Source organism: Syngnathus scovelli, chromosome 6 (assembly GCF_024217435.2).
Source record: "Syngnathus scovelli strain Florida chromosome 6, RoL_Ssco_1.2, whole genome shotgun sequence".
Taxonomy (NCBI): Eukaryota; Metazoa; Chordata; class Actinopteri; order Syngnathiformes; family Syngnathidae; genus Syngnathus; species Syngnathus scovelli.
The window spans coordinates 974473-993167 of NC_090852.1; the positions used below are offsets into that span (position 1 = coordinate 974473).

At 45.6% G+C, this 18695-nt stretch overlaps 1 protein-coding gene across 1 annotated transcript in view; it reads right to left on the minus strand.

The window, feature by feature from the left end:
* Positions 1-18695, minus strand: part of LOC125970576 (NT-3 growth factor receptor-like) — a 235706-nt gene that overhangs the window by 213679 nt on the left and 3332 nt on the right. The window contains exon 2 of the mRNA XM_068651159.1: positions 7618-7759. The gene's annotated coding sequence lies outside the window, so the exon portion shown is untranslated. The remainder of the gene's footprint in view (positions 1-7617; positions 7760-18695) is intronic.

An 18695-nucleotide genomic window follows, 5' to 3' on the forward strand; every position in this document is an offset into this window, starting at 1 on the left:
GAGCACTTGTAATTTTGTTTTGTATTTGTGTTTTAAATAACACAACTACTTTCCTGAGAAATTATTTTACAAGAACACAACTCAAACCGACACACATACAAATCACTTTACACAAGTACACAACTCACTTTATAGTAAGTACACAACTCATACTTGCACACATACAAATCACTGTACGCAACTACGCAAACCTTTTTCTCCAAAAATACCTACATACAACTACTACATTACAGACAAAAAGAAAGTAGGAAAGAACAAAATAAAGACAAAATGGAGAGAAAAGAGAGAACACTGCTGGGAGGTTGCCACTCAATCCATCCATCAAAAAAAAAAAAAGAATTCTGCAATGGGATCAACGCATTTATGGCATCCAGGTCAAGAATACTAGAGAATAGAGAAGACTAAGAAAGGGCAAGCTTTATGTAGGTGTATTCCTTTGCCATTTGATCAAGCGCATTTACTCCAACCTTGGTTCTTTTGTAGTATATAACGACCAAATGGTCGTTGATGGTGTGTGAACAGGACAGTGTTTAGAATGGAAATAATTTTCCTTGGCTTGCATTGATAGACTGTAAGTTTTCTGGACCTTTTGTGCTTCGGCAAGTTCAAGGGAAGTAGCAGCCTTTAATGTGTTCTATCTTTTCTCTCTCTTTATCTTTCGTTCCTCCTTTCTCTTTGTCATTATTTGTCATGTTATGTTAGCCGCGATGATGTGTGGCCACAGTTTCGGGGCTGTCCCAGGTTCGGTCGTCCACTCGGCGATGCTGGAGCCTACCACTGCACCTTGGCAGATATTTTTCTTGTGCTGCCGGGATGGCTGCATGCATGGGTCAAACCGGCGTAACTCAGCCTCTTGGCCCCGCTGCGGCGACCCCTGTGAGAGGTTTGCTCCCTCGTGCTTGTTGGATCCTGGAAATTTTGGCTAGTGTGCTTCCACTCGTTTTTTTTTTTTTTTTTTTTTTTTGCAAGCAGTCACTTCTGATACGACTCATGAGTCACTCTCAAAGCAACATGACAATTGGCACAATGACCAAGAGACATCACTCTCAGTGTTAGATAAATTGTATATATATGTTATCATGTGTTCCCTAATGAGTACTTATTAATAAAATTATTGCACAGAATGCTTGCTGTTTCGCCTTGCAGACGTCCACCAGACCACAACAAGTCATACGATGCTGTCTGGAGCTTCCTGACCTTCTACATCTCTGGGAATCCAAGAAAGCTGTTGATAGCTCAAACTATTTTGTTGATGTCTGCACATGGCATTTTGTCCTTGCACTCTTTTCTCATGGTGTCTTGTCTGTGACTTCTTATTTCACATCGCATTTTGTCCTTGCACTCTTTTCGATTCTCATGACATCTTGTCTATGACTTCTTTTTGTTTATAGAATCTCGTTTCTTTTCTCATGAGACAAAGCCCACGCTTCCCCCCCACCTCAGGGGCTAGTCTCACATTGTAGGTAGGGCATTACTAAATAAAAGAGTGAGGAGTGCAATCAGACCTTTAGTGTATTTCGGGACTGCTGTAAGTCTGAATGCACTCCTCGCGAGAAAAGACTCAACATTCTGCCTCACTGGTTTTGTCTGCTGATCCTTTTTCTGATTTTGAACCTAACACTCAGAACATGCTCCTCCATAGGATTTTTCCTCATCAAGTCTCAGCCATCACAAAGCATAAAAAACAAACTATCGAGCAGGAGAAAGAACCTGAAATTGTAGCAAATTAAAGGAAAAGTGAAATATGACACCCTTGTAAAAAGCATGTAGTCAATTTGACTGCTATGGTCATTAGAGATAGGAAAACTCAGATCTCCTTTGTATTTTTAAATTTTAATGATAGAACAATCTATATCAAGGGTGTACAAACTCTTTGCAAGGGGGGCCAGATTTGATAAAGTGAAGGGGCCCGGGGGCCAATAGTTTTTTTGGGACATTTTCTAACTACAAAAATTTCATGCAAATACACACTGTTCCAGTAGTAGTGTTCCAAGATGGCGGCGCGCACGGACGCAGCGGCTTACGGCTCTCCACGCCAGTGCTCTTTTTTCCTTGCCTATATTTTTTTATTTTCACTCTTTGGCACACTCTGTACTGGGAATCCCAAGTACACTTTCCACTCGCTCACGGACATTGGATACCAAGCACGGATACCTATTTCAAGTGACTTTCACTGCAAGCACAACATCCCAGACGAGATTGCGAGACCGCCGGGGTCTCCGTGGATTGTTGTCGGGTCTGGGAGGCGACGCAGGCGAAGAAGAGAGAGGAAGCAAAAGCGAGGCCGTCGGTCTGGCCTAATGCTAAGGCTACGTAATTGGGAGCCTGTTTCTCTCCAACGCCAGATCCCTGCTGCATAAAATGGATGACCTGGATCTACAGCTCACGGGAAACCACTACGTCCGGGACTGTTGTGTGATTATTATAACCGAAACCTGGCTGCGCCCGGATATCCCCGATGCTAGCATGCAGCTAGCAAGCCGCTCCCTGCTACGCGCGGACAGAACATTGGACTCCGGTAAACGCAGAGGTGGGGGGCTTTGTATGTATGTGCACGATAACTGGTGCAACAATGCGACCATCGTAGGCAGCCACTGCTGTCCGGACCTCGAGTACATGGCAGTCAGGTGCCGGCCTTTTTTCCTCCCGAGGGAGCTAGCTGTTGTTATCGTCATTGCTGTTTACATTCCACCCGACGCTGATGTAAGCACGGCACTCTCTCTCCTGCTGAGAGCTGTGAGTGAACAACAGCGGGCTCACCCTGATGGCTTCCACATTGTAGCGGGGGATTTTAACAAGGCCAACTTAAAGACTGTACTGCCAAATTTCCACCAGCACGTAAAGTGTGCTTCACGGGGTGAGAACACCCTGGACCATGTCTACACCAACATCAAACATGCATACAGAGCTATCCCCCTCCCCCACCTCGGGCAATCAGACCATCTGTCCCTCCTGCTCTTCCCTGCCTACACCCCCCTCAGACGCAAACTCAGACCCATCTTAAGGACCATCACCTCCTGGCCTGAGGATGCACTCCACAAACTCAAAGACTGTTTTCAACGGACAGACTGGGACCTGTTCGACCACCAGGAGCTGGGGACACACACAGACACAGTTCTGGGCTACATCCAGTTCTGCGCCAGCAATGTGACTGTGACCAAAAACCATCCGGGTCTTCCCTAACCAGAAACCCTGGATGTGCAGCCAGGTCCGCTCTCTCCTCAGAGCCCGCGACACCGCCTTCAGGTCAGGAGACAGAGCTCTGTACAGCGCTGCCAGAGCTGAGCTGAGGAGAGGAGTCAAACGGGCGAAAGCGGACCACAGACAACGCATCGAGTCCCACCTGTCCAGCAACAACGGCCGTAAGGTGTGGCAGGGCATCCAGGAGATCACCAACTTCAGGGGCAGTGCTGCTCAAGTCGAAGACCAAGGCGCACAGCTGGCAGAGGAGCTACACAGCTTCTTTGCTCGGTTTGGAACATCCCAGCAGCACTCCCCTGTCCCTGCCCTGCCCCCTCCCCCACCCAGCTCTGACATCACTCCACTCACTGTTCAGGAGCACAAGGTCAGAAAGGTGCTCCTTGCAGTGAATCCCAGAAAGGCCGCAGGCCCGGATGGGGTCCCCGGCAAGGTGCTGAGGGCATGCGCTGAGGAGCTCGCCCCCACCTTCACCACGATCTTCAACCGCTCCCTGGCCCTAGCAACCGTCCCGCCCTGCCTGAAAACCTCAACCATCATCCCAGTGCCAAAGAAGTCGGCCATCTCTAGCCTGAATGATTACCGACCAGTGGCCCTCACTCCGGTGATCATGAAGTGCTTTGAGAGGCTGGTTCTTCAGCACATCAAGGATTATCTTCCCCCACACCTCGACCCCCACCAGTTTGCATACCGGACCAACAGATCCACAGAGGACGCCATTGCCGTAGCCCTCCATTGTGCGGTGAACCGCCTGGAGCAGCAGCAGAGCTATGTCCGGATGCTCTTTGTGGATTACAGTTCGGCATTCAACACCATCCTCCCGGACAGACTCACCACAAAGCTGGACACTCTCGGACTCCCCTCTCTCACATGTGCCTGGATTAATGACTTTCTGACCAACCGACTCCAGGCTGTGAGAGTTGGCTCCCGCCTCTCCTCCACCCGTACGCTGAGCATCGGCTCCCCACAGGGCTGTGTGTTGAGCCCCCTCCTCTTCTGCCTCTACACTCACGATTGCAGACCGGCTCACAACCACAACCGGATTGTCAAGTTCGCCGACGATACCACTGTGGTCGGTCTCATCTCCAATGGCGATGAGGTAGCCTACAGCGAGGAGGTCCTGGAGCTGGTCGACTGGTGCTCTGAGAACAATCTCGCTCTGAACACCAAGAAGACCAACGAGATCATCATAGACTTCAGAAGGCACAGCCCTGAGCCAACTCCCCTCTTCATCAACGGCGAGCAGGTGGAGAGGGTCCACAGCACCAAGTACCTGGGCGTCCACATCTCTGACCGGATCTCCTGGTCAGAGAACATCACCACCATCGTCAAGAAGGCTCAGCAGCGGTTACACTTCCTGAGAGTCCTCAGGAGGTACAACCTCAACACCGACCTGTTGCTGACCTTCTACCGATCTTCCATTGAGAGTCTACTGACCTACTGCATCGTAGTATGATTCGGCAGCTCCACCGCCGCTGACAGGGAGAAGCTGCGGAGAGTGGTGAAGGCAGCCCAGAGGATCATCGGCCGCCCTCTCCCCTCCCTTACGGACATCTACACTACCCGCTGCCTCAGCAGGGCTAAGGCCATCTCAGCGGACAGCTCCCACTCTGGCTCCGCCCTGTTTGACCTGTTGCCCTCTGGAAGACGCTACAGGCAAATGAAGACCAGGACAAACAGACTCAAAAACAGTTTCTTTCCCCAAGCCATAGCCGCCCTCAACACCAGCCGACACTGATGACACTTTCCTCCTGCACTACTACTGCACTTTGTCCGCACTACTGTTTCCGATTATTCATCTACTTTTCTATTAGTCGATTACTTGACTGTTACTCGTATCTACCTCATGCACTGGATGGAGGTCTCCAATTTCATTGTACTATGTAGAATGACAATAAAGGTTTTCTGATTTCTGATTATAAAACAATTTTCATTGTCACAATTGTCTTTATTTTTCAAATGACAAAATAACCAAATACAAGCCAGTCAGACAACTCTAAAAGCACAAATTCTGCCTTTCATTCATATCTGAAGAGTCAGATAACATTGAACAAACTGTATGAAATACCTTAAATTTACTTGAGTTTAAAAATGTTTGCCTCATTAGCATTTTAAACAGGAGTTATAAGTAATGCGAAGTTGTCTCTTATTATTAAAACAGACTCAGGGTTAGTTAAAGGTTGCAAATGTTGAAAAATGGTTGCCAGACTTTTGCCTGTACTTATTTATCACAAGAAAATTTTGAACATGTCCAAATCCACTAAACCTGTTGGAGAACGCCTGGCAACATTCGGCAAACATTTGCGACCTAGGACAATCTCTCACGCACACTGACGTGAATATGCATTTACCTTCGTCTTCGTCATTAGTCATAAATGATTGAGCCTCAATAATATACCGCATTGGCCCGAATATAAGACGATGTTTTTTGCATTGAAATAAGACTGAAAAAGTGGGGGTCGTCTAACATTCGGGGTCTAGACATTATACCAATTCACAACGCTAGATGGCACCAGATATTTTTAAAGTGAATGCTGAATTTAACGCCCCAGGCCAAAGCGACCCAATGTCACAAAGAAGAAAAATAAATATAGCGGTAGCACGAAGAAGAAAAATAAAAAATACATCATGTTTAAAAGTCAAAATAGAACTTCTAAATTGAGGAATTAAAGCACAAAACTTGCCCACACGCCAGCAGAAGGCGAGGAGTGCCCACACAATTGCAGTGCGTACACTTGTATCTTTTTATAAAAAAATGGTTATTCGATGATCGACTTTGTAGTCGTGTCATCGGATTTGCGGCCGCATGTTTTGGACACTCGGGCAAAGAGAGGGGCGGAGCTGTCAACTGATCACCACCTGGTGGTGGGTTGGCTCCGATGGTGGGGAAAGATGCCAGTCCAACCTGGCAGACCCAAACGCTCTGTGAGGGTCTGCTGGGAACGTCTGGCAGAATCCCCTGTCAGGAAGAGCTTCAACTCCCACCTCCAGCAGAGCTTTTCCCACATCCCGGGGGAGGCGGGGGACATTGAGTCCGAGTAGACTATATTCCGCGCCTCCATTGTTGGTGCTTATAAACAGCCGATCCGCTCGGCGGAGGCTATTTTCGGCCACTCGGCGCGTGCGCACGGCCTCCCGGATGTGCCGGGCGGCGTGCGCGAGTGCGCGGCCCGCTGGAAGTCGAATGAGGCTCAGCGATCTCCTCCGCGGTGCTTATAAACAGCCGATCCACTCGGCGGGGGCTATTTTCGGCCACTCGGCGCGTGCGCACGGCCTCCCGGATGTGCCGGGCGGCGTGCACGAGTGCGCGGCCCGCTGGAAGTCGAATGAGGTTCAGCGATCTCCTCCGCGGTGCTTATAAACAGCCGCATGCGCACGGCCTCCTGGAATTTGAACACATTTCGTCAATAAATTTCGCATATTGAATTTTGAAGTTTAATATAATGCAACAATTGAGCTCGACTTATACAAAGGATATATCATAAAATCGTAAATTTCCGTCGAATTTTAGGGGGTCGACTTATACACCGAGTCGACCTGTACACCGGCAAATACGGTATTTTATTTCGTGTAGCAACTTGTATGTGTTTTTATCGTTACAGTTCAGTAGTTGTTGGCTCGTTGAACTCTTGTTTTGTTAAATAAAGAGCTACAATAGAATTGTATACTAGATCTGTGTGGCGCGCACGCGGCGTTGTTGACATAAAGGACGGGGAATTTGATCGATGGATTTAATGATTAGGAGTGACACAGATGGTTTGATAATATTGTTGTTATATGATAGTTATTTAAAATATACTTTATAGATCGTTATATGGGTCTGTGGAATAATTAGAAAAGCAACTTACGAGTCCGACGTTAGCGGCACATACGTATGTGGCGCATACGCGGCATTGTTTACATAAAGGACGATCGATGGATTTAATGAATTGGAGTGACACAGATGGTTTGATAAACGTGTTATTTATGTAATACTTATTTGAATAACTCTGAATGTTACTCAGGCCCGTTCTCAGCTCCTCGTTTGTGTATATGCCATGTTAGCATACCGTATCGTTTAGCCTGTTGTTGCTGGTTCATGTCTGTTCTTGGTGTTGGATTTTGACAAATAAATTTGCCCCAAAAGTGCGACTTATACTCCGGTGCGATTTATATGTTTTTTTTTCAATGTATTGTGCATTTTATGGCTGGTGCTACTTTTACTCCGGTGCGACTTATAGTCCGAAAATTACGGTATATTGTTTGTTGTGTGTTTTTTGTTGTTTGTTTTTTATTGTTTTTATTTTTTAAATCATGTTTGAAATAAAGATTCATTTATTCATTCATTCATAGAAACAAATTGTTTTGTAAAACATGCACCAAAACTGAAATAGATGTGTTGAATGATGATACTGAATATTGATGACCGATCTTACTCACCATTTGCTTGTTGCTGCGGTGACATTCCGTTACAACAATTGGGCCTGTCGTCTTCTGTATACAAAAACGCCCACTGATGGCACCATGGTGGCGACGAACACGACGGTGGCCACAATGACGATAGTGTGATCCACAGGCTTCACTGAAACACCAAGTACAGAGTTAAAAGTTGAGTAAGTAATCCCACTCGACAATGATTGATTGATTGATTGATTGATTGATTGATTGATTGATTGATTGATTGATTTGGAACTAGGCTCTGACAGAGGCCTCAGCCTGTTGATTATATACACCAGACTCGCCAACAGCTTCTTTCTCCAGGCTGTTAGGACCCTGAACTCGCTACCCCCTTCTGCGTAGCGTGTGGCACTGTTGCGCTATTTTCTGGAATGTCTGCTGTACGCTCACTTGCTCCTTTTTGCTCCTCTTATTTATTTGTTGTGTTATTTATTCATTATTTATTCAGCACGCTGTTGTTTACTTGTTTACTTGATTGTCTATTGTGGGCCATGTCTTGCCACCGTGGGATAGCGGGGAACGAAATTTCGGTTTCTTTGTGTGTCTTTGGGATGTGGAGGAATTGACAATAAAGCTGACTTGTCGAAATTAGCTCTTTTCAAAGACCGTATTTTCTGGACTATAAATCGCAGTTTTTTTCATAGTTTGGCCGGGGGTGCGACTTATAATCAGGAGCGACTTACATAACTCAGACAGAGCAAGAATCGAACAGTGGAACCTCATTTTACCGCACGACTAATCCATCAATATTGGTTATTGTAATGTGTATTGTAATGTTTTTATTGCATCATTCTTGTAATGGCGCCCGCAATTGTAGCCTGACTCAAAGTACCGTATTGGCCCGAATATAAGACGATGCTTTTTGCATTGAAATAAGACTGAAAAAGTGGGGGTCGTCTTACATTCAGGGTCTGGACATGATACCCATTCACTTATGCGCAGCGGTAAGTTAAAGGTTGCTGGTATCGACTGAATATGTTGCTGTGATCGTATGCATCTTTGACACAAAGTGAGTATATACATTTCATTGTTAGTACTGTCTACTGTTGTGCCGTTTGTCTGATCGTGCTTTGTTTCGTGTGTTTGCCGTTTGATTGATAGCTTTGGTGCGCTCCTTTAAGTTTGCCTCGGGGGGGGGAATGACATACCAGGTTAAGAACCACTGATCTACAGTCTATAATATCATCAAAAGGTTCAGAGAATCTGGTGAAATCATTGCGCCACGGCCGGAAACCAAGACTGAATGACCGTGGCCTTCGATCCCTCAGACGGCACTGTCGGAAAAACCGACATGAGTGTGTAAAGGATATCACCAAATGGGTTCAGGAAAACTTCAGAAAACCACTGTCCGTACCGTATTTTTCGGACTATAAGTCGCATTTTTTTTCATAGTTTGGGTGGGTGGGGCGACTTATACTGAGGAGCGACTTCTATGTGAATTTTTTCACAAATTTTCAAATTCCCCCCCCCCCCCAAAAAAAAAGTGAAACCGCGATAAACGAACCGCGATGTAGCAAGGGATTACTGTAATTTGAATTTCAAGTGACATCAGCGGCGCGGCGCGGCGGTTGTTTACATAAAGGACAAAGATTCGATCACGGTATGACTAAGATGACGAAGGGCCCCACGTACTCCCGGCATCATTAGCGCCTTTGTTTGTAAGTGACACGGAGGACGAAGAGTTTGAAGGATTTAATGATTTGGAGTGACACAGAAGGTTTGAAAAACTATTATGGCTTTTACGCACGCCCGGTCCTATTCTATGGAGCTCTCTTTCACCTCCGTGGATGGAAGTTGGGGGCCGGCGCTCGGCCGGGTGGCTGTCCAGGGACAGTGGATGGGGCTCGGACATGGCTTTTACGCACGCCCGGTCCTACTCTACGGAGCTCTCTTTCACCTCCGTGGATGGAAGTCAGGGGCCGGCGCTCGGCCGGGTGGCCGTCCGGGGACGGTGAATGGGGCTCGGACATGGCTTTTACGCATGCCCGGTCCTATTCTATGGAGCTCTCTTCCACCTCCGTGGCTGGAAGTGCCACCTCCGGGGATGGAAGTCCATGCCGCCACACGCCTGGAAGTCGACGCCGGTGCTTGGGGCTGCGTGGCGGTGAACTATTTATGTTATAGTTATTTGATATATTCTATTTCGTGTAGCAACTTGTATATGTTTTTATCGTTACAGTTTAGTAGTTGTTGGCTCGTTGAACTGTTGTTTTGTTAAATAAAGAGCCGTTTACCAAACCCACGTCTTTCGTTGTACTTTGTTAACGCTACAATATAGTTATATACTGGATCTGTGGAATAACGACGAGGCTGACGTCAGGGCGCACGCGCGGCGTTCTTGACATAGGACGAGGAATTTGATCGATGGATTTAATGATTTGGAGTGACACAGATGGATTGATAATATTATAGTTATTTGATAGCAAGCGCTGCCTGCGGCGCGCACCCGTCCGGCATTGTTGACATAAAGGACGATCGATGGATTTAATGATTTGGAGTGACACAGATGGTTTGATAATATTATTGCTTATATAATAGTTGTCTGATATATAATTTATATATCGTTATATGGGCCTGTGGAATATTTTGAAGTGCAAGCACCCTGGCCGGCATTGTTGACATAAAGGACGATCGATGGATTTAATGAATTGGAGTGACACAGATAGTTTTATGAACATGTTATTTATGTAATAGGTATTTGAATAACTCTAAATGTTACGTCAGGCCCGTTCTCAGCTCTTCGTTTGTGTTTATGTCACATTAGCATACCTATCATTTAACCTGTTGTTGCTCGTTCATGTCTGTTCTTGGTGTTGGATTTTGTCAAATAAATTTCCCCCAAAATGCGATTTATACTCCGGAGCGACTTATATGTTATTTTTCACGTTATTGTGTATTTTATGGCTAATGCGACCTATATTCCGGAGCGACTTTTAGTCCGAAAAATACGGTAAATATAGTTTGTCACTACATCAGTAAGTGTGGGTTAAAATTCTAACATAAAAAGCAAAAGCCGTTTATGAACAACATCCAGAATGTAAAATGGACTGATGCACAATGGAATGGAAGTGTTTTGTGGTCTGATAAGTCCACTTTTCAAATTGTTTTTGGAAACACTGGACGTCGTGTCCTCCGGACCAAAGAGGAAGTGGACCATCCGGACTGTTATCAACGCAAAGTTCAAAAGGCAGCATTTGTGATGGTATGGGGGTGCATTAGTTCCCATGGCATGGGTGACTTACATTTCTGTGAAGGCAACATAAATACTGAAACGTACATACAGATTTTGGAGCAATATATGCTGCCATCCAAGCGACGACTTTTTCATGGACGCCACTGCTTATTTCAGCAGCACCGCTGAACGTCCAACCGTAGCGCGTCGCCGACCACACGACTGCACCGCGCTGGTCGCATTATTGTGACAGAGCCATCGCTGAACATTTAGAAGATATTTTTAAAGTCCTGATGTACTTTCCAAAATTTAAGTGGCCATCAGTGCGCAGGGAGCTTAATTTTGTCCGATCGGGCAACTGCAGCGCACCGCCAAACGCGCAACCGTAGCGCGGCGCCGACCACGCTACTGCACCGCGCTGGTTGCATTATTGTGACGGAGCGGTCGCTAAAATTTAGAAAATATTTTTAAAGTCCTAATGGACTTTCCAAAATTTAAGTGGACCTCAGTGCGCATGGAGCTTAATGTGGTCCGATCGCACAACCGCAGCGCGCCAGGCGCTCACTGTCGCATTGCTTTAGGAGCGTCTTTGTGTTTTAGGATGGCTTTACTATGGAGGCATGATTAGAGTTGATGCAATCCTCAGAGTAACGAGAACGTAATAACGAACTGAGTCAGTTGGCATGCGGGTCCTCTTGGCTCATCTCGCGAGGTTCGACAACCGAATTTCATCCGACATCCGAAGCAAAAAAATCTAGAATTTTTTGTTCGAATACCGATTTGTTCGAGAACCGGGACGTTCAAAAACCGAGGCTCCACTGTAATGCCAAGCCACATTCTGCACGTGTTACAACAGCGTGGCTTCGAAGTAAAAGAGTCCAGGTTCTCCCCTGGCCCGCTCTCAGTCCAGACCTGTCTCCCATTGAAAATGTGCGGCGCGTTATGAAGCGTAAAATACGACAGGGAAGACCCCGGACTGTTGAACAACTGAAGCGGTTTATCAAGCAAGAATGGGAAATAATTCCACGTGAGAAGCTAAGAGAATTAGTCTCCTCTCTTCCAAAACATTTATTGAGTGTGTCGAGTTACATGGTGGATAGGAGAGTAAAAGATGGTGCGTGAGTGTGTATTGGATTTGGCCCAGACGAATTGGCTAAGATGAAATTCCAAATTTCAAAGCTTGACGTGGAAGACCTGAAGAAGGGGGCTTGAGTAGGGGTTACTTAAAAGTTAGTTCTTCAAAATTAACTATTGTTAAATTGGTAAAGGGAATTTGTTGGTTGAACCAGTAAACCTCCATTTCCATTCCAAATTTCACCATAAGATGGTGCCAAAGTCAGATTGACCTAACATAGTAAATTAATAGTTTAAAAAGTCATCAATTAGATGAAGACCTGTTCTGAGGCACAGCAACACACAATTTTGGAGTATGTTATATTATTTTGTTTTGCTATAATATACTTTGAAACTGCTTGAATATTTTAATTTGCTAACTAGGGAAGCCCATGCTCATCGTTAGCTAATGAGAATGAGACATGTTAATCACAGTTAGAGTAAGCTGCAATATAGTACATTATTTTATTCTGCTTTGCAATACTGTATAGTTAGTAGCAACTTGAGCAGCATCATAGCACTGATGTTTCATTTACACATGAATGTATTAAGAGTTGAGTAAGGACAAGGGGCTGACAGTGATACCGTCCGTGGGTGGAAGACTGCAATCCCACGCTTGAGCTTGACCTAGAGGTCACCAGCTTGTCAAAATACGTTTTGAAGATGCTTGAGTGTTTTAACCTGCTAACTAAGACAATCCACGATCATAGTTATGATTATGTGTTAAATTGACTATTGTGAAAGTATGTGCTATTATTGTCACGATGTTTGATCAGTATCAAACATGTATGTAATATTGATGTTCCATTTACACATGAATGTATAAATGTGAGCGAAGACAAGGAGGCGGAAAGGGTTAATGGTGATACTAAGTGGTGGAAGACTGAGATCCCACATATGAGCGTGACCTCGGTCACGTTCATCTAGTTGAAGCCTAAACAAAATGCTGTTTGATGGAACACAAGTCAGAGAAAAAACATTTGCAAATGTCACGTTGATGGACAGTTGACAAGATTTGGGAGTGGGAAACAGGATGAAGCATCCCTGAGAAAACGGTTACTTCCGTGAGAACATGGTCACCCCATCTGGTTGAATCCGGTTGAGACCGGCCCAGATGCAGGTGCAGTCTATTCTGGAAGCATTTGGGTCATCTGAGGCCAATGTATGACGTCATGGAAAAAAACTGGTACGTGACCAAGCAGGCATAGTACCCACAAACTGGACTGGTATAAAAGGTTCGTTCGGACAAAGAGCATCGCTCTCTCTCGCCCGGCGGGCTTTCCCTGTCAGGGGTATGGCCCCTGCGGCTACTGCCGTGGGTCGAGAACACCGATTAGACAAAGATAGATTTCATTCTTTTTGAGATTAACCCAAGGTTCGTTAAGATGAATTTATACTATCTTCAAATTGGACTTAGTCAAATTTTAAGCTCAAAGATAGGCTAGGAGATGCAAACCTCGTGCAGGAGAGACAGCATTTTAGACCGCGAGCCTCTTACCCTTTTTTACTATATTTTTGAGTTTTCAATCGAGAGAACTTTGAGACTGAATAATTGTTGCTCTATTGAGAATGGTGAGTGGAAATTATTGTTAGTTGTTCGAACAATTGAAACTTGTAATTCTCTTTCTTGCTTATTCATTAAATTTCTACTTTATAATAATCTAATTGCGATTAATGATTATTTTGATCTTTTAAGCTTTAAATCTCTTTTGTTTCTCTATCATAGTCATACTTTAAACCATTCAGTTCTTTTTTAAATGAAGACAGCTTTAATCCTTGACATCAGGGAGTGTCAGAATCTGGTTCGAAACCGTTAACTTAAGCTCAGCTCGTGTGAGTGTACGCTAGTGAAAATAAACAAGTTCCTGCGGTCTTAACAAAGACAGCTAAACTATTCCGAGCGGATAACAAAAGCAACAATCTTAATAGGAAAGGAGAGCCGCTGAAACGGCCGCGATCGAGGAGATCCTGGGTCTCGACAAAGTAGTTACTCAACCTTCGGGTTTCTTTGATTTCAGCGGGACTGGCGTCCGGAAATGACGGAATTAATCTAACAATAGATTAGTTACCTGAACAGCGGTTAGACTCGGAACGAATCTTCTTATTATTTTCCAGCACCGCAGTAACCCTTTTAGGCATTGAGTTCCAGGTCTCCAACGTCCACCAGCTCCGTGATGAAATCATGGAAGAGTGGAAGAGGATTCCAGCGGCGACCTGTGAAGCTCTGGTAAGCTCCATGCCTAAAAGGGTTCCGGCGGTGCTGGAAAAAAATGGTGGCCACACAAAATATTGACATTTGGGTCAAATTTTGACATTTTCAGATGGAGTGTACTCACTTTCGTTACACATTCACTGTTGTGTTTTGAGTTACTTTGAAGTAACAATACATTAACTTTGCTATCCAAGCTCGACAGTGACTACTTAACATTGTCTCAAAGTGTCATTTCTTCAGTGTTGTCCCATGACAAGATATAATTAAAACATTGCAGAAATGAGAGGGGTGTACTCACTTTTGTGAAATACTGTACGTGCTGTATTTCTGTCTGTTGCAGAACCACACACACCCCACACACCCCACACACAAACACACACCCCACACACGCTTCATACAATAATCACACACACGAATCACATTCACATACCCAAAGACTCACCCATGTACACTACACAGAACCTGTTCTCACATCCTTACGAGCAATGTTGGGCCACATATTTATTCTGTACATAAATGATATTTGTAAGGTGTCAACTATCTTTAAATGTATTATTATTGCGGACGACACCAACATCTTCTGTTCTGGAAATAACTCCGTAAATAATTCAGTAAAGATACTGGGACTCACAATGTGACCAACATGTTTGAGCTGGCGGACTTCCGGGTGAACATGTAGGAGGTGCACGCTATCACCTCACTCCCGCTAACTTACCTACAAACTTTTAAACAACTATATGACTCCAGAGCTCACCTAAAAAATGACAAATCACAAGGCGGTTATACGGACAACTTTGCCGGAAGGCTGAACATCAACATGCCTCCAAAGCCGAAAACCAAAGCTGAAGATCTGCAACTACCTGGCGAGGCTACCGGCACCTTAACGCTAGCCTCAATAGCCAGCCTTCTGGAGGAAAACCGGCTAGGTATCACCGCCGAGTTTCGGGCTTCCATGGAAAAGATCGAAAACAAACTGGATCGCCTCCACGCCATAGCAGATAACCACTCGACAAAGATCAAAGACCTGGAGGAGAACGCAAACGTCCAGGACACTTGGCTACAAGCACTGGAAGCCACCTGTGCTAAGCTAACCAAGACCTGAGCTAAGCAAGTCGAGACCAACACCAAGCTTGTAACAAAATCCATATCAATGGAGGCTTTCAGCAGACGGAACAATGTTAAAATCGTGGGCTTGCTGGAATCAGTGGAGATCTCAGACCCACTCTTCTTCCCCAAGCTGCTGAAAGAGCTCTTCGGTGAGATTCTGGATGCCCCCCCGGAATGCGACCGCTGCCACCGAGCCCAGAGACCCAAACCACCGCCAGGTGAGTCGCCCAAACCAGTGTTGATCCGACTACATCACTTCCAAACTAAAGACAAGATAATCAGGGCTGCTCGGATCAAAAGAGGGAAGCTCTGGTATCAACACCATCCGATTGTCATCTATCAAAGTCAAAGTCTGCTTTATTGTCAATTTCTTCACATGCCAAGACATACAAAGAGATCAAAATTACGTTTCCCACTATCCCACGGTGACAGGACAGAGTAGACAATATACATACATACAAGTAAACAACACAAAAAGTAAAAACAAGAAGGCACAGACAATGAATAAATAAGAGCGACAAATAAATAATAAACAAATAACATAATAAACTTAATGTCTGCAGCAAATTGATGTCGGCGCTGTACAAACTGGGTCTAAAGCCTGCTCTGCTCTTCCCGGCGAGACTCACCATCAAAACCAATGAGGGAGGTAGGCTACACCTAATTTCAGTCGATGAGGCGGAAAAGTACATAAAAACAGTCTCTAAATAATGACAAATCAATGTTACGCTACCTCTTCTAAATGAGACAACTGACTAACTTGTTAGCATCAGCTGCTGTGTATGCTCTGGTCTGGAGTTCTTTTAATTTTCCATGAGTGCAAACCAGACTTCAATTGACATGAACTGAACTGTGTTATTTTCTTTGCACCATGGCGGAGGGATTACCCCCCTTTTTTCTCTCTTCTATACTTCGAATATTTACAAACATTATAAACAATCAGGGAATATTTTGAAGGAGATAATGTGAATCAATGTATGGACATCAGTGATAATGTAATTTGTATGAACTACACTCCTGAACAGTTAAAATGCCTAAAATGTCTCATTGGATTTCATCAGCCTTTTTCCCTACCATTACATTACCCACACGAGTAACCCACTCCTCCAGAACTATCATTGACAACATCATCACAAACATTTAAAATAACAAACTTGACTCTGGTGTGCTCTTCTCTGATATCTCTGACCACCTCCCTATAGTAATGTTTTTTAATCTTGCACTCAAGTGTCCTACATTACAACATATAGTGCAAACTAGAGTCATAAACAAGAGTACACGACAGCAAGTACACACCGACATCCAGGCCAAAGACTGGGACAATGTTTATCTGTGCAATGATCCAAACACGGCATATGACAGCCTGGTCCTGGCAATCAGTGATGCAATATTAAATACCATCCCTGTCAAGACTGTCACATGCGGCAAGAGGGAAACTAAACGCTGGGTAACCCGAGGGCTCTCTAATTCCATTAAGCACAAAAATAAATTACCGTATTTGCCGGTGTATTGGTCGACCTTTTTCGATCCAAAATCGACCGAAAAAAATCGACCTCGACTTATACACCAAGTCATAAAATTTAACTTCGTATTCATCGCTTGAAATGTGATGGTAACCAAGGCTGTTTCTCATGCATCTCATTGTGCGTGGGTGTGCGTCCGTCAGGCTCATCAAACAGCGAGAAACTGAATCATTATAAAGCATTAACACGCATCCTCAGCAACAATTTCAAATATTCTCACCTCAATAACGGACATCGAAAGCCAGGCAGCGACGATGACTGCTAGGGGGAAGTACTGGGTATTGAGCGAATGTGCGAGTCATCGCGCGTCAAGCAACGACAATAACTACCTGTACGTAAGCATTCAATCGCCATGTCTAAATGAATGTCGTTGGCACTTAGAAAATATTCGCCAAACTTGGCCAGACTTCCAGGGAAAGAGGCCGAATTTTCACTTGTGGTGGCCGACACGGGGAACCAGCCGAGGCGGACACTTTACGGCGGTTGAGTCGTTCGCACTTTGAAAATATTTGCCAAACTTGGCCAGACTTCCAGGGGAAGAGGCCGAATTTTCACTTGTGGTGGCCGACATGGGGAAGCAGCCGAGGCGGACACTTTACGGCGGTTGAGTCGTTGGCACTTAGAAAATATTCGCCAAACTTGGCCGGACTTCCAGGGGAAGAGGCCGAATTTTCACTTGTTCTGGCTGACATGGGGAACCAGCCGAGGCGGACTCTTTATGGCGCAAGAGCCGTTGGCACTTAGAAAATTTGAACCGGGCGGCGTGCGCGAGTGCGCGGCCCGCTGGAAGTCGAATGAGGCTCCGCGATTTCATCGGCGGTGCTTATAAAGTGCCGATCCGCTCGGCCGGAGCTATTTTCGGCCACCCGGCGCGTGTGCACGGCCTCCCGGCTGTGCCGGGCGGCGTGCGCGAGCTCGCCGGCTGCTGGAAGTCGAATGAGGCTCCGCGATCTCCTCCGCGGTGCTTATAAACAGCCGATTCGCTCCGCGGGAGGTATTCCCGGCAACTTGGCGCGTGCGCATGGCCTCCCGGATGTGCCGGGCGGCGTGCGCGAGCTCGCCGGCTGCTGGAAGTCGAATGAGGCTCTGCGATCTCCTCCGCGGTGCTTATAAAGAGCCGGTCCGCTCGGCGGGAGCTATTTCCGGCCACTTGGCACGTGTGCACGGCCTCCCGGTGGTGCCGGGCGGCGTGCGCGAGTGCGCTGGCCGCTGGAAGTCGAATGAGGCTCCGCGATCTCCTCCGCGGTGCTTATAAAGTGCCGATCCGCTCGGCTTGGAGCTATTTCCGGCCTCCCGGTGGTGCCGGGCGGCGTGCGCGAGCTCGCCGGCCGCTGGAAGTCGAATGAGGCTCCGCGATCTCCTCCGCGGTGCTTATAAACAGCCGCATGCGCACGGCCTCCCGGAATTTGAACACATTTCGTCAATAAATTTCGCATATTGAATTCTGAAGTTTAATATAATACAACAATTGAGCTCGACTTATACAAAGGATATATCATAAAATCGTAAATTTCCGTCGAATTTTAGGGGGTCGACTTATACACCGAGTCGACTTATACACCGGCAAATACGGTATACAAAAGATATTTAAGACAGACAACAATTGAAAATAAAAATAAATATACTGCCTACAAAAATAAACTTACACATTTATTAAGGATAAGTAAAGCCAACCATTATAGCAAACTCCTGCAAGATGCGCAGGGTGACTCAAAAAAATCTTGGCACATATTAAACAATGTCCTAAACAGACGCCATAAACAAACTACATTCCCCGACTCCTTTACTAACAGCAACATTGACCTCGCTAATGAATTCAATGACTACTTTGTATCCATAGGTGAGAATTTATCAAGTAAGATCAGCCAACTACAGGGAGCTTCGTATCAACATTACCTGACGGGTATTTACCCAACCTCTTTCTTCCTGAAAC